Here is a 16251-nt window from a genome sequence, read left to right on the forward strand (position 1 = left end):
ATCTTTTTCTACAACCAATGTTTTTTTAGTTACCCAAACAATGAAACAATATTGTAAGTGTGCCATGGATTTGAGTTCATGATGTGATGCTCTAAGCTTTATATTATCTGAATCAAGCTGGTTAACTTCTCTACCTCAACTTTATAGATCGATAGATAGATGATTGATAGATAGATAGATAGATAGATAGATAGATAGATAGATAGCTGTTTCTTTGACAGTTATTCCAAGAGGTTGTTGTAAAAAAAAAAACCCAAATATTGCTAAAAATAAACAATGTATGATTATCAATACTATCCTGCTTTCATCTTTATCTAGAAGAATGTTCCTTTGGTTTTTCACAGTAAACCTTACATTATTATTATTATTTTTATTAATTATTATTTTTTTGAGACCAAGTTTCGCTCTTATTGCCCAGGCTGGAGTGCAATTGCGTGATCTTGGTTCACCACAACCTCTGCCTCCAGGGTTCAAGCAATTCTCCTGCCTCAGCCTCCCAAGTAGCTGGGATTATAGGCACATGCCACCATACCTGGCTAATTTTTGCATTTTTTAGTAGAGACTGGGTTTCCCCATGATGGTCAGGCTGGTCTCGAACTCCCAACCTCAGGTGATTTGCCTGCCTTGGCCTCTCAAGATGCTGGGACCACCAGCACGAGCCACCATGCCTGGCCAGAACTTACATTATTAAAGAGATCTTGAATTCAGCTTAAATGAGGAGATAGAGAATAAATAATAAATTAATGTAGATTTCATATATTACATTCTTCTAATGCTAAAAAGGTATAGATGATACGAGAAAAATAATTTTAATGATCAATTTAAAATCATGTGTAAAATGGAAAACAAAAATATATATATATATATTCTGATTTTCAAAGGACAGAAGTAGAGTTGATCACATGAACTCTAAATTATGAGAATGATCACTCAGAACTTTAAGTGAACTTTAAATGACCAGAATATTTCTGAAACTTTATATTAAGAGGCATGGGGAAAAAGCAATAAATAATCATTACTGTATCACAGGAAAATCATCACCCTCTCCTAAAGTCACCTTACTTTTTAGTAGAATGTCTAGACTGAAGCACAAGAAAATTCTGCAGACATTGAGTACATTATTTGTTTTTCTGTTTAAAAATGTATTGTACCTTTATAGGCAACTGGGGAAAAAATTGCCTGTATTTAAGCAAAGTATTATATGTTAGAACACAGTTGGCCAGAATTTTAGTGAATAAAACATTTTTAAGTGGAGTGTAGGTTTCCAGGGGAGTGCTGCAGTGAAATCTTTGTTCCAAGCCTGCTCTGCATTCAGACAACCTTCATAAAATTATTGTAAGATTGGTTTTTAGACCAAATATGAGAGTTATAAGAAGTATGTTACATATTTTGAAGACCGTATTATCTTAATAATTTTACATATTCTGATTAAAAGTATAAAAGGTAACTGTAAGGGGAGAAATTTGTGATTTGTTTCCCATACTGAAAATAATTATCACTTAAATTGAGAGCAAAATGATAAAGATGCTTAAATAACCCAGACTTTCTCTGAGAATATTATTAAAGGAGAGGCTGTAGCAAGAAGCACTGTGTGAGGTTCAATAAGTAATGACAAGAATAAAAGTCTAGTTTATTGTTATAATATATAAGTAATTATTATTTGATAAGTGATCCTTGGAAAATATATATTTGTAGCAATGTTGTCTCATGAAGAAAGAACATTTTTGTAAAAGACTTAGAACACTTAAAGAAGCAAACGTAGTAGAAATTTGTTACTTTTTGGCCATCAAACATGGATACTAGATTCCGAAAAGAATCTACGTTTAGTAAGGTTAAAAACAAAGCTGAGTACGTGGAGATCCATGCCACCTTCACTGGAAGATTCAATGTTGTAAAATATCAATTTTCTTTATTTTTTAAAATCCAAAATGTTTCTGCATTTACTCCCCATCAAGGCCTTTTCATTAAGGAACTTGACAAGCTGCTTCTAAAATTAATATAGAGGAATAAATGTGCACAATAATACAATATACAACAAATAAAACAAATAGTTGAGATTCATCCTGACAGATATCTCAGCACAGTATAAGAATTTTTTTTTAATTCAAAGGGGTAGTATTTGTTCGGAACAGAAAAATAGATCAGCAGATCTATTTAGAACATGAAAACATGTTTTCCTTTCTTGGTATCAGTTAGGCTTTTGTAAATCTCCAGTCTGTTAAACTCTAATAAAATAATTTCCCTTGATGAAAATTTAGTATTTAGTATGCCTTAGAAATTTTTTAAAGCTGAATAAGTTGTACTTGGTACCAAGAACTGAGGTAAACAGGCCTTAAGCGTGAGGTTTTGTGTTGATCTGACTAGGGGTGAGGCTGTGCTTACTTCTTGCTATAGCTGTGTGTGTTAGAGGGTAAAATTCCCTATGATGTCCTTGCTTTTGTCTCCTCCATTGCCTTTGGTTTTCCCTAGAGAATTCTTCTTAAATAATGTCTGAGACATGCAGTTTTGTCAGTCATATTCTCCTACTTTTTTTCTTTTCTTTTTTTTTTTTTTTTTGAGACAGAGTCTCACTCTGTCACCCAGGCTGGAGTGCAGTGGTGAAATCTCAGCTCACTGCAAGCTCTGCCTCCCAGGTTCATGCCATTCTCCTGCCTCACCCTCCTGAGTAGTTGGAACTACAGGCACCCACCACCACGCCTGGCTAATTTTTTTGTATTTTCAGTAGAGATGGATTTTCACCGTGTTAGTCAGGATGGTCTCAATCTTCTGACCTCGTGATCCACCCGCCTAGGCCTCCCAAAATGCTGGGATTACAGGCATGAGCCACCGCGCTTGGCCATATTCTCCTACTATTACAGAGAGCCTTGCCGAACTGGGGGTGAGGAGTTAGGAGGGAGACACATTTCACATACTCAGCTTTAAAAAATTTCTAAGGCATACAAAAAGACAACCACACACACCCAACCACAAGTTGAGGAGACAGACTAAGCCTCAAAAGAAGACTGAGATGTGACATGTTAGAATTCCTGGTCAGACCAGGAATCACAGTGCTTGTTACTCACCCAAAGGAGCTGAAGACATATGTGTACACCAAAACCTGCATGCAAATGTTTACAACAGCTTCATTGATAATTGTTCAAACTGGGAAGCAACCAAGGTGCCCTTCAGTAGGTGAATGGATAAACAAACTGTAGTGTTTTCTAATACTGCAAATAATATTACCGTGGAATATTATTCAGCAAAAAGAAATAAACTATCAAGCCATGAAAAGACATGGAAGAACCTTAAATATATATAAATTTATATATAAAATATTATATATATATAAATTTATATATTAAATAAATATATAAATATATATTATATAAATTTATATATTAAATAAATATATATATATAAATATAAAATATATTAAATATATATACATGTACATTACTAAGTGAACGAAGTGCATCTGAAAAGGCTACATACAGTTGAATTCCAACAATATGACGTTCTGGAAAACGAAACCTATAGAGATAGTAAAAAGATTAGAGGCTGCCAGGAAAGTGGGGGAAGGGCAAAGAATGGATAAACAGATCACAGTGGATTTTTAGGACTGTGAAACTATTCTGTATGATACTAAGAACATGTCAATACCTACTTGTCAAAACCTATAGCACAAAAGTGAACGCCAATGTACAGTATGGACTTTACTACAATGTGTCAACACTGGTTCATCAATGGTAACAAATGCACTGCACCCACTCAAGATGTGATGAATAGGGGAACCTGTGTGAAGATGAGGTGGGGGGTTAAGGAGTAGGTGGGAACTCTGTGTTTTCTGCTCAATTGTTTTGTAAATCTAAGACATCTCTAAAAATTAGTCTATTAATTAAAGCAAATCCAAAAAAGCAAAACAACAGACAAACCAGTGTAGAATTCTTCATCTTAAAGAAGTAATTTCCATAAATTCTCTGTGAGGTCACCTTTGTGTGAGTGCCTGTAAAAGATGGGCAGGGAATACCGCGCCAGAAGAGGCAATGGGAGGGAAGAGGAGTCTGTACTAGCGTACGGGGGGCACAATGGGAAACGGAGGGTACATAGGACATTGTCTGGTGCTTTCCTCAAGGAGAATGCATCGGTGTATGTGTCCTTTGTGCAATAAGCATTTCAATTGACAATGGAAAAACTAAAATGAAATCCATAATTTAGACAGAAACTAAAAATATTACACGTGTAGAGTCAGGGAAGACTCAAACAGCAATTTATGTGCAAAAGGTTTCTAGAAGTTTTGATGGGAACAATAAATCATATTGTAAGCTCATACCATGCAAAAAAAAAAATCAAAAGATGATGCAACCTTAGAGGTGCATTTGTAAAATTCTGATGTCCAAATCAAGAGGACTGCCTGATGCTAGACATTCAACGTTTCTTAAATAGTGGGTGATTGGTTAGCTTGTCTGACGTGGAAACGTTTGCATCCAGCTAACCTTGACTGAACGCTTCCTCCATGTCAAACACAGCCCTGAGTCTTTTGTGTGCATCTCCCTACGCCAGGAGCCATATATTCTAGCAGTGGAATGCTAATGGAGGTTTATTCGTTGTCAAATAATAACAGAGAAACTGCTGCTACCATCTGTCTCCCAGTCCAATGACCAATGCCTGTTTTCTTACATTTGTTATTGTTGCCATTATTGTGGCTTTCAAAAAAAAAAAATTCTAACAAGTAAATTACTGATCAGTTGCTAAAACTACTGTAAATTAGTTCATTAATATTCATAGACAAGTGGAAAATTGCAGAAGAAACGGCCAACATGCACATTTGGGGGTAGGAGTCATATCATCCCCTGGGAAAGAGTGAGAATTAAAATAGGAATGTGGTGCCTTCTCTCCTTGTTGTGAAATAGATTCTTACTGTCTCAGATTGCTTCTCTTTTTCCACAGTCCACCTAGAAGGTTTCTTATTTTCATCAGCAAGAAAGGAATATGTGATTTCTAGTTAAACACACCATGGTTGGAATCCCAGACATACCACTTAGTAGCTACACAGTAAAGCATTGGACTTACTCATCCCTAAGTCTCACAGCCTTTATTTCTAAGGGGGACTTAATGATGTGTGACTTAGGTGATCATTTTGGGGAGACATTGGGAATTGTTGGTGTATTATATGTACTCTATAAGTATCAGATTTTATAAGTTATAATCAATATTATTAATACTTCTCTATCTACATATGGATTTTTTTACCTGCATATAGATGTTTAGCCAAAATCTTTAGTAAGTTACTATTCAGAATTCTCCCATTCAAAAGAAAAGGAGCTTCTTTAGATACTTCTATTCTAATTATCTTGTCATTACTTATGTTGATGTGAAATGGCTATGATTCTGTTTGATAAAAGTTTATCAGGGATGCTCAAGTCCTAAGTCTGAACTATCCTGATATCCATCTAAACCTGACTTTACATCTATTATATATGTATATGTATGTGTGTGTGGTGTGTATATGGGTATATAAACATGTCTATGCAAAACTTAAAAGGCTACATTCTTTAAAGTCTGTGGAAGAAATAAAATAAAGTAAAAGACATCCATAATAACATTAAGTTGGGAGTTCTTTTATCTTTGATGGTCAATAAGCAAGCTAGAAAATGACTTAGAAATTTCACAAGCCACACAATTTTAGCATTGAAGAGAATCATTCCATTGTGTACTTTTGATGCTATTTGTGGAGCCAGTCACCTCAGTCACTCTATGACGCACACATGAAAGGCAAAGCTGATGGGGGTAGTGAAACATGCTTTTTCCTATGAAGGCTCCTATAAAAGACGAGAATGAAGCTTATGATAGATGCAGAGAAATCCAGCAATTTCCTTCGGAAACAATCCCGCTTCAACTTGCCTACATTTTTGTAGACAAATTCCATTACAATTGACCAGAACAAAATGATTTTTTAAACCACACAATACCGTGATCTTAAGTGAAAACTCTCATGGCAAGTTTAAAAGAAAGTGAAAAGTTTGCTTATATGGCTTTTTTTTAAAGAATAGATGACCTATTGATATCAAATTATTTTCCAGAAGACTCAAGTGGACCATGATGGAGGAGCCCTCATGTTGAAAATGCATCCCACATTAGTAAACATTTCATCTTAAAAACCAAACTATCTCAATTTAATATGAAAATAGGCTTTTATTAAATGAAAAATAGTAGACATGCAAAATACACAAAAACTATTCTGGATAACTTGTTTTCCTGAAGAACAGCCCCAGCTTTGGTCTCTTCTTTTTTATTTTATTATTTTATTTTATTTTATTTTATTTTATTTTATTTTATTTTGAGATGGAGTGTCACTCTCTTGCCCAAGCTAGAGTGCAATGGCATGATCTCGGCTCATTGCAACCTCTGCCTCCTGGGTTCAAGTGATTCTCCTTTCTCAGCCTCCTGAGTAGCTGGAATTTCAGGTGCATGCCACCACATCCAGCTAATTTTTTTATTTTTAGTAGAGACGGGGTTTCACCATGTTGGCCAGACTGGTCTCGAACTCCTGACCTCAAGTGATCTGCCCACCTCAGCCTCCCAAAGTGCTGGGATTACAGGCATGAGCCACTGCACCAGGCCTGGTCACTTCTTTTCTTTGTGTCTAGGATTATTTTCATGTTTACATCTCCTCTTTCTGTTTTTTCTGTTTTTCTCCTTGCATAATTTTTCTGGGCTGTAATCCATAAGGGTAATTTAATTCTCCTTAGACCCATCAGGGTTTAAATACCTGGAACCATCCCTACATTATAGACACTTCACCATTAAAATTACAAGATAAACCTTTGTTATTTATTTTTCTGAACAAACTACATTTTACAAAGCCAAAAAAAAAAAAACCCACAACTATTTGTAAATAAAAGATTATGTAACTTATAGTTAGCTTCATTCTTTTATAGCACAAAATTTCCTCCATAGAAGAGTACCTAGAGCCCAACAATCTCTCTGTGGGTGAGATGATCATAATCAATGCTTGCAGGATTATTATCATATTTAAGTGAAGCTTGATTATTTCTTAGAATTTCACTCATATGTTCCCTTGTGTTTTCAAACCTTAATTTGAAATGAAATATCTTAAAATACGTAATTTCTTTAAAGATTTTGACTGAAGTCAAGGCCTTGGTGTAAATTCACACAGTATATTTGGAATATTATAATTGTTGATCTCCCTGCCTCTATTTAATACTTTATATTTTCTGCTTTCTTGGATATCAAATTCATATTAAAACTTTTAATCTTGGGATGTTCATATTCTACGTAGAATGTAGAGAATGACAGCCATTATTTGAAGTCATAGAAGAAATGAATAGCTTTCTCTCTTGATTAAAAACTGAAGAAAAGCACAGACACTTAATACGCTGCAAGTACTGTTTCTGTTTTTTGGGTTTTGTTTTCTGTTTGTTTGTTTGTTTTTGAGACAGAATCTCACTCTGTGACCCAGGCTGGAGTGCAGTGGCACCGCGTCAGCTCACTGCAACCTCGGCTCACTGCAACCTCTGTCTCCTTTGTTCAAGCAACTCTCCTGCCTCAGCCTCCCGAGTAGCTGGGATTAGACACCCACCACCACGCCTGGATAATTTTTTTATATTTTTAGTAGAGAGCAAGTTTCACCATGTTAGCCAGTCTGGTCTCAAACTCCTGACCTCAGGTGATTCGCCTGCCTCTGCTTCCCAAAGTGCTGAGATTACAGGCGTGAGCCACCGTGCCTGGCCCTGTTTATTTCTTTACATACTGTTTGTGTGAACGGTGTTAGCGATATGTAAATACACAACAAGAGAAGAGAAAATAAAGTAATTTCAAATCTGGGTCCCACCCTGCAATGTGTGTGTGTTTGTGGGGAGGGAAGAGAAGGACAGAAGAAGATGGAAAAACTTGCTCTTGGAAAACCCTTTTTCTTTCAGGTAATTCCTATGGAGACATCTTTTTCCCATAGGCAAAGGCTTCATTGTATGAAGTTATTTGCATAACCTTGTGCAAAAAGGTAATTCCAAAGGCTAGATTCCTACAGTTATGTTCTGCCAAGCATATTCTCTATTGCTTCTGGTGAATTTTAAGAGAGAAACCACATTTTCGTGACATTATAAAATTCAGTGGTCAATAGTTAAGACCCTATGACGAATAGTTAAAACTGCTGACAAATAAACAGGGTGTCTCCCAAAGTCATTGTCTAGAGGTAGCTGGTTTCCTTAGGCTGTGGTAGGAATTCCTTGATTAATTGGGACAACTGACAGATAATCTCTTGGGGACTTTCCAGTGAAAGTTCTGAGGATTCTAAATTTTTTTATGAACATAATTTTGGGAGAGTTTTCATTTTGCAAGGAAAGTCATTCCATATGAACAGTGAGCTCAGCTGATTAATGGCCAAATTGGATTGTCTGATAATCACCAAAGCCAGGAAGCTTTACACCCACAGGGTTTGCAGAGGTGGATAAGCTTTACCTGGAATAGCACGTCAGTGATTGCATAGAATTCAGGAGCAAGAATGTGAAACGAACCAATGCACAATATTCTTCAAACCCGGAAAACATTTCTAAGTGAAGAAACATGGTAAAAATAGTAAATGGAGAACAGATGTTTCTGTTAAAATAACCAAATTGAGTCGGTTTCATTTCCATTATCCATTTAGATTTTAAAGTAACCTGGGGTTTTGTGATGCATGCAATACAATTTTTTCAAATAAATAAATTTAACGGGAAGTTATTTTGCCTTGTATAAAATATAATAAATATTTTATAAAAGTAGAAATGTATGATGAATGGGAATTCTAAAGATTCTTTAGGTTGAGATGGAACATTCTAAGGTACAAAAACAGATTTATACAGCTTACTCTGACTTTTGTTTTTCTCTTGAATTTCTTTGACATCAGTCAGCAAGAAAACCACATTTGGGGATTCCCCGCGTGATGTTTTTCCAACTGCACACCAGGAAGATGTTCAGTTTGTACACACACGTCACAGTCAAACACTGAGCAGATAGAACCTCAACAGTGCCGGGAGCAAATGAACAAATGAACAATGCAATTTTTAGAACAACCAGAACTTTTACAGTTCACGTTCTCCAGAAATGTAACATAAGTTATATAGGTAGTAAGTGGAAGCAATGAATAAAAACATTTTAATACCTAACACAAAAACCTGACACAGATTTTGTCTTAAAATCTCCATGTTTGCCCATCTAATTTGAGATTGTTACAGCATCTCTGAAAATGACTGTAGATTAGTGTTTTGGAGAAACCCATTCCTCTACAAGTTCTTGTTCCCCCCATATTTACAGTGTTTATATGAAGAATTAATCATCTTATTGCTGAGTCCTTTGAATCAAACAAATATTTGTTTAAAAGTAACAGAAAAACTGGCAAGCTAATGTGTGCCAGCTCTCCACTGCCTGCAGTTAGTACAGACATAAAGCAGAAACTTCCCATCCTCTCAGGGAATTCTGTATCTTGTTGGGGAGAAGAACACTGAAGAAACAGATCACAACACAGAATGCATGCCTTCAGGTGGAAGTCCAAATTCCTAAGGAGGTGAGCAAACCTTCCTGGATCTGACCCTCGCGTGCCTCTTCAGGACCGTCTGCCAATTCCTAAGGAGGTGGGCAAACCTTCCTGGATCTGACCCTCGCATGCCTTCAGGTGGAAGTCCAAATTCCTAAGGAGGTGGGCAAACCTTCCTGGATCTGACCCTCGCATGCCTCTTCAGGACCATCTCCCACCTCCAGAACTCACTGTGAGATATTCTTCCTTTCACTGGAGGCTTTTCTGCCTCCAATGCTTTCTTCTTTACCTATCCAACCTCTATTCAGCCTTCACCACTCAGCATAAAGTCACCTTTTATGGGAGGCTGCCCCTCACCAACTACTTCGCCTCACCCATCTCCAGACCCAGTCATGGGGATCACGGAACAGGTCATAGAATCTCCTTCCAATGAAGCAGTCCTGGAAGAAATGCGATTCAGCAACGGATTGTTACTTCAGGGCTGTACACGTAAAGCTTCACCATGCTTATCAAATAAACCCAAACATGGTGAGGACTTGAGACAGTAACCATTCCCCGAAATCACTAAAAGAGGAAAGGGAATCAGATCACAGATGGAACTACACAAAACCTATGTGTTGAGTGTGCCATAAAACATAATCCCTAGTGACGTTTTGGAGAACCAAAAGCCCAGGGACATCCCTGCAGAGCACGTGCCCCCATCAGGGCATGACTTCTCCTTAGAGGACCCCACTCAGGGCGAAGCAAGGGTCTTGTGAGGAGCCATTGCCTCTGATGTGGTTTGGCTGTGTCCCCACCCAAATCTCATCTTGAATTATAGCTCCCATAATCCCCATGTGTTTGGAGAGGAACCCTGTGGAGGTAATTGAACCATGGGGGCTGGTCTTTCCTATGCTGTTCTCGTGATACTGAGTGAGTGTCATGAGATCTGATGGTTTTATAAAGGGCAATTCCCCTGCACACACTCTCTTGCCTGCCGCCATGGAAGACCTGCCTTTGCTACTCCTTTGCCTTTCACCGTGATTGTGAGGCTTCCCCAGCCATGTGGAACTAAGTCCATTAAACCTCTCCTTTATAAATAACTCAGTCTCAGGTATGTCTTAGCAGTGTGAGAACAGACTAATATAATCTCTACTCACTCCTCGAGGGAAGGGTGGGCACCAGGCTGTCACTCTGCTGGGTCACAGGACCTGACTTCACAACATGACCCTTTGATCCTCCCACCCTGACAGGGTGCATCACAGACTCCAGCAGCCAAACCCAGTCACCAGAGAGTGCTGAGTCAGGCAGGAAGGTGCACTGCAGGGACAGAGGAAAGGAGATGGAGGAAATGTGTCCTGGACCTCACCAGCCCAGCGGAAGAAGCGCTCTGTTGAAAACTGTCAGCAGGCTGACATGATTGTGTTTCTACTTTCATCTGAAGTGTGACAATTCTCCTGCATTGCTTCCATGACAGAGGTTTCTCGCCTGGCTGAAGAGTGTCCTAGACATGGGTCTGGATTTGCTGAGTACTGGGAGGGCCTCCTTTCTAGTCTGCTCCACCTCATGAGGACACACTGGTTGTCCGATGCATTGAATAGCTGTAAGGGTGGACACTCTCACCATCCGAGGGGAGTGCGGCAGGAGCCCTGGGCACTTCAGGGTGCAGCCTTGGCTTTTAACGCTTGCTTGCAGGAGCATTTTTTGTATTTTTCCAGCCTGTGAATGTCTTCTGCATGCATTCTATTTCCACCTTAATGCTCTGTGTGTCTAAGTAAGGATGGGTGGTATTAGTTCAATTTTCTTTTCGTAAAAAAAAAGTTTTCAAGTACAGTTTCCGTAAATTTAAGTGTTAAAGGCTTTAATGCACAGTTTTCGTACATTTAAGTGCTAAAGCCTTCCATATCCTCCCACATCACATGACTGTCTCTTACATCCAACAGACACAGAAGCAAAAGACGAGCAAGGCATTGTTCAAAGCCAGTCGTCTGGGAGTGCTTCAGTACTGGTGAAAATATAACTAAAACCCTGCCACCACTGGTACTCTTTTAGAACATTATTCCCACTGGACTTACTTATCTCAAAATTACCGTCTATATTTCCTTAACATGGTGGGAGATCACTGAAAATAATTGGTCAGGCTGTATTATCAAAATACCATGCTAAAGATAAATCTCCCATCAAAAAGGTAATTAAGACCTAAATCTAAGTATATTCAATTACCTCTCCACACGGCTTTTGTAATTCTGGGAATTCTGCCCTAAGAATGAGCTGAAGTTCAGCTTGGGTTTTCTTTACAGCTCTGATATGGAGAGAGGTAGGCAGTAGTTAATGTGTCTGCTCTCCCTTTCTTCCAGATCCTGCTTCCGTAGGTTGCAGTGAGCTCTGCGTTGCTCCTCGTTTAGGAAGAAGGATGAGAGTCCCGCGCAAATCTAGACAGGCAGATTTATAGAGGCAGCCACATTCAGTTCCCTGCTCAGCTGATGCCTGTGTTAAGCAGAAAACACTGACAGTGTCTACATCTTTAATGGGGAAAGCTAATGATAAAGAAAGACTGCAGGCATTTGGGGATTAAGTTTGTCGGAAGGGACAGCCAGATTGTTCTGTGATTCTTAAATCATAACAAAATTGATGAGGGGTGACGTTCCTAAGAGTTGGCAAGATGGAGCTAAAAGTTGGGAAATCTAAATCTCATTTACAGTGATGTTTCTGCTGTTTGTGCTTTCAAATCTATAACCATCAAATGAGAGAATAATAACTACTGTTCTTTAAAGAAGTCCTGTAAAAAAAATAAAAAATGTGACGACTGAGCCAAACACTTCTTACATTGAAATTTCAACCAGGATCTTAGGTTAAGAAGAGAGACAGCAGAAATTCCTTTTGAAAATGCAAATATTTTCCTGTGAAAGAGATATCAGATAAATGTCTTTTCATCATTAATAAACAATGAGGACTAATATGAGATTAGCTCATTTTAAACCTCATGGTGTAAAAACACAGAGATGACCAGTCAGCTTGCTTTTGCAACTGTTTGTTTTTCTGATTAGAAAGGTAATTCATATTCACTGCAGGAAATGCATGAAGTACAGAAAGTACAAACAACATCACTGTTTTTTAGCTTCTTTGCAGACTTTTTGCTGCATCCTTGTAACCTTATGTTTTTAACAAAACTGCATCCTGACCTCATCTCCAGTTTTGATGTAATGTGTCATTACACTTGTGGATATCCAGCATTTCCCCAGATCATGGCTGATATTTCCAGGCAACAGAGACTCACCAACGTGTTTCATTCTCTCGTAAAGATGGACAGAGTGCAGGAGGAGAAGTCTGGAAAATCGTGGAAGCATAATCGTCGTCGTGCAAAAACATGTCCTGAGCTTCTTTGGATGAAAAAAGAGAGAGATGGCATCTTTCACTCTGTTTTCAGTCCTGATCTCCATTGTGAAGGCTCAACTTCTGAACAGTAACTCTTCCCTCCAAGAAATCCCCCTTCCTCCCCAGTCCTGGGTTCTATTGTCTCCGCACAGGGGCACAGCCAGCAAAGACACAAATGACCAGAGGTCAGCAGTAGCCAGTGCTGTGCCTTGCATTTTCCATTTGAATTGCCTGCCTCACGTGACTACACTCTAATTTTCCTGCCACGGCACCTCTTCCACCTCTTTGTACCAACACTCGGGGGCCCTGTGGATTCTGACTTTCCAGCCACACTTTATGTTTATCCAAAACGGTCCCTAACTGAGGAAACTCTGACTTCTTAACAGAAAAGCTGCCATGTGGGGGCAGCAGAAGTGGAGGAGGGATCTCTTGGAGGAGGAGAAAGACTGAACCTCCAGCCTCAGCACGCTCTGGTCCTGGGCCTCCCCGTTGTCTGTGGGTTCAGACCAGCACCACTCCACAGCTCTCCATGGAGCAGACTTCACTGAGAGCCTGGGGAATGGTAAAGTGAGTTACGGCCAAGAGCCTTGGGACTGGCTGGCAGCTGTGCCCGCTCTCTTCTCCTCATGGGCACAGGCCATCTTCATGGGATCCCAACAAGTGCCCACCATGGCACCAGCCAGCTTTTCCTCACTTTCCTGACAACCACTACACAAAACTGGAATCCTCCGAGCCCAGCCAAAGGAACAAGGCACAAGGACAAGAAGCCCACCATCCAGAGACTCACTACACACTGCAGTCTCTTGTCCCAGGATCGACAGATTGTCTATCTATCTATCTATCTGTCTGTCTATCTACCTATCTATCTATCTATCTATCTGTCTGTCTGTCTGTCTGTCTATCTATCTATCTATCATCTATCTACCTATTTTCTATCATCTACCCATCATCTATCTATTATCTATCTACCTATCAAACTATTATCAATCTATCTATTTACCTACCTGTTAATCTATCCTCTTTCCAGAATGAATGTCTTTGGGTAGACTCAGTCTTTTCAAGGGAGATCTTAGCTCTCATCTTTAATGTCTTCTGTCCCTAATGACCTCTATATTTGAAACACATTAAAATAGAAGCACCCCGCAAAGTAGCCAACTTTCTGTGAACCAGAGAGATGTACACCAGAAGCTGAGACACAGGCTTTGCTTGGAAAGAGAAACCACCCAGGAGATGTTTGTGTAGAGATTTCGAAACACTAGGAATGCAAATCTGGAGTCAGCAGCCCAGGTTTTAGGCATTTGTGGGGAAAGACACTGACCTGGCTAAAATTAAGTTTCCCTCTTCTAGACAAACGGGTGCCTGTGCCTGCTTTTTTATGTGGGTACACTATGAACCATGGGGAATCTCTTTCTCTCTCTTCCCCTCTTTCTGTCTTTCTGTGTCCCTCTCTCCCTCCCTCCTTCTCTCTCTCTCTGTCTCCTCCTCCTCCTCCTTCTCTTTCTTCTTCTTCTTCTTCTTCTTCTTCTTCTTCTTCTTTTCTTCTTCTTCTTCTTCTTCCTTCTTCCTCTTCCTCTTCTTCTTCTTCTTCTTCTTCTTCTTCTTCTTCTTCTTCTTCTTCTTCTTCTTCTTCTTCTTCTTCTTCTTCTTCTTCTTCTTCTTCTTCTTCTTCTTCTTCTTCTTCTTTCTTCTTTTCTCTCTCTCTGCTTCTCCCTCAATCCATGTATGTATCTGACTTTTCATTGGTGCCTGAGGTGAGTCTCTGTGGACTGCGGGATGAGCACAGTATATTCGAGAAAAATGTAAAAGCCCATAAAATGCTTGGTCCTCACTCCAGCCTCCTTTCAGGAATGGGAATGGCACCGGTGGGAATGCCTTATTAGTTTGCAAAGCACCAGCACCGCTGCAGCATCTGTAAAAGAAATCAATAGCTTGGTAACAACAACAACAAAAAGTTTCGAAGCTTCCTGCCACCTTTGTCACATGGTGGCAGCAATCTCGCCACAGTGCAGAGACGCGTACCATGAACGCCAGATGACATCCTGGCCTAGGAAGCACCCTGGCACTGCCAAAGGGGGTGGTGTCTGTGAAACATAACACAGAGCTGGGGCAGGCAATTGTGACCAAAATAGTTTTTAAAATCCCAGAATCAATGTAATGTTTATGGATCAATCCCCCTTGGCGTCCCTCGTACTATCATTGGCTTGACATGTGAACGATGTAAAAATTATTACTATGATGTTGCATTCATTTCTTGCGTGGTCTTTAAGAATCAGTGTGCGTTTTGTGCTTAGAGCATATCTCAATTCAGACGTCGAATTTTCACTAGAAATGTTTGATCCGATTTGAGTCTTCATAAAATTTGCGACTGAAAAAGTAATTTACATATGCGTTTCCAAAGTACCTAGTGATTTCATCAAACATCAGTTTTCACATATCCATTTTTTTGATGGAATAAAATGTAAAATTTAGGCCCACGGTCACACTCGGCATATTTTAAGAGTGGCAAGCAGTTCACAGATTGGCCAGCATGGACTTGAGGCAGGGCTCTTCCCCACCAGCCCAGGCAAGACCTGCTATTGCCAGAAGAGACTTACTCTGACCTGAGGGCTTGTTAAGAAACCTCTGGGCCCAGCAACTTGCACTGCACATGAGGTCTGAAGTTTTTGGAGAAGGGACGGGGAGTTCTGTGCTGCCCACGACCCACCTCAGATACAGTGGAAGTCTGGCTGTGATGGGACAAGGGACAGAGATGCTGAGGAGGCTTTTCCCTGAGACCCAGGAGCTCGAGGCCACCTGAGGCTAAGGCTGTGTCAGGAGAGCAGGGACAGCTCCTGCATGGGCCAGCGCACACAGAGCTCAGGAGTGGGTGCACACAGACCCCATGGTGAGCATCACAGCCACCACAGTGAGCTGAAGGCAGAAGAGGAAGCATGAGAACAACCTTTCCACATCCCAGGCTGAAGGATGAGCACGAGGTGAGAGCCACTCACACACAGGAGGAGTCACAGGACTGCCCTGCAAGGGTGAAGTGACTGCAACAGTAAAACCCAACCCCGCTCCCACTTAATGCCTCATATGGTTTGGCTGTGTCCCCACCCAAATCTCATCACGAATTGTGGCTCCTATAATACCCACATGTTGTGAGAGGGACCTGGTGGGAGATCATTGAATCATGGGGGCGGTTTCCCCCATACTCTTCTCATGGCAGTGACTAAGTCTCGCCAGATCTGATGGTTTTATCAGGGGAAACGCCTTTCACTTGGTTTTCATTCTCCCTCTTGCCTGACGCCATGTGAGACGTGCCTTTCAGCCAGGTGTGGTGGCTCACACCTGTAATCCCAGCACTTTGGGAGGCCGAGGCAGACAGATTGCTTGAGGTCAGGAGT

The sequence above is a fragment of the Macaca thibetana genome, chromosome 9 (assembly GCF_024542745.1).
Source record: "Macaca thibetana thibetana isolate TM-01 chromosome 9, ASM2454274v1, whole genome shotgun sequence".
NCBI lineage: Eukaryota > Metazoa > Chordata > Mammalia > Primates > Cercopithecidae > Macaca > Macaca thibetana.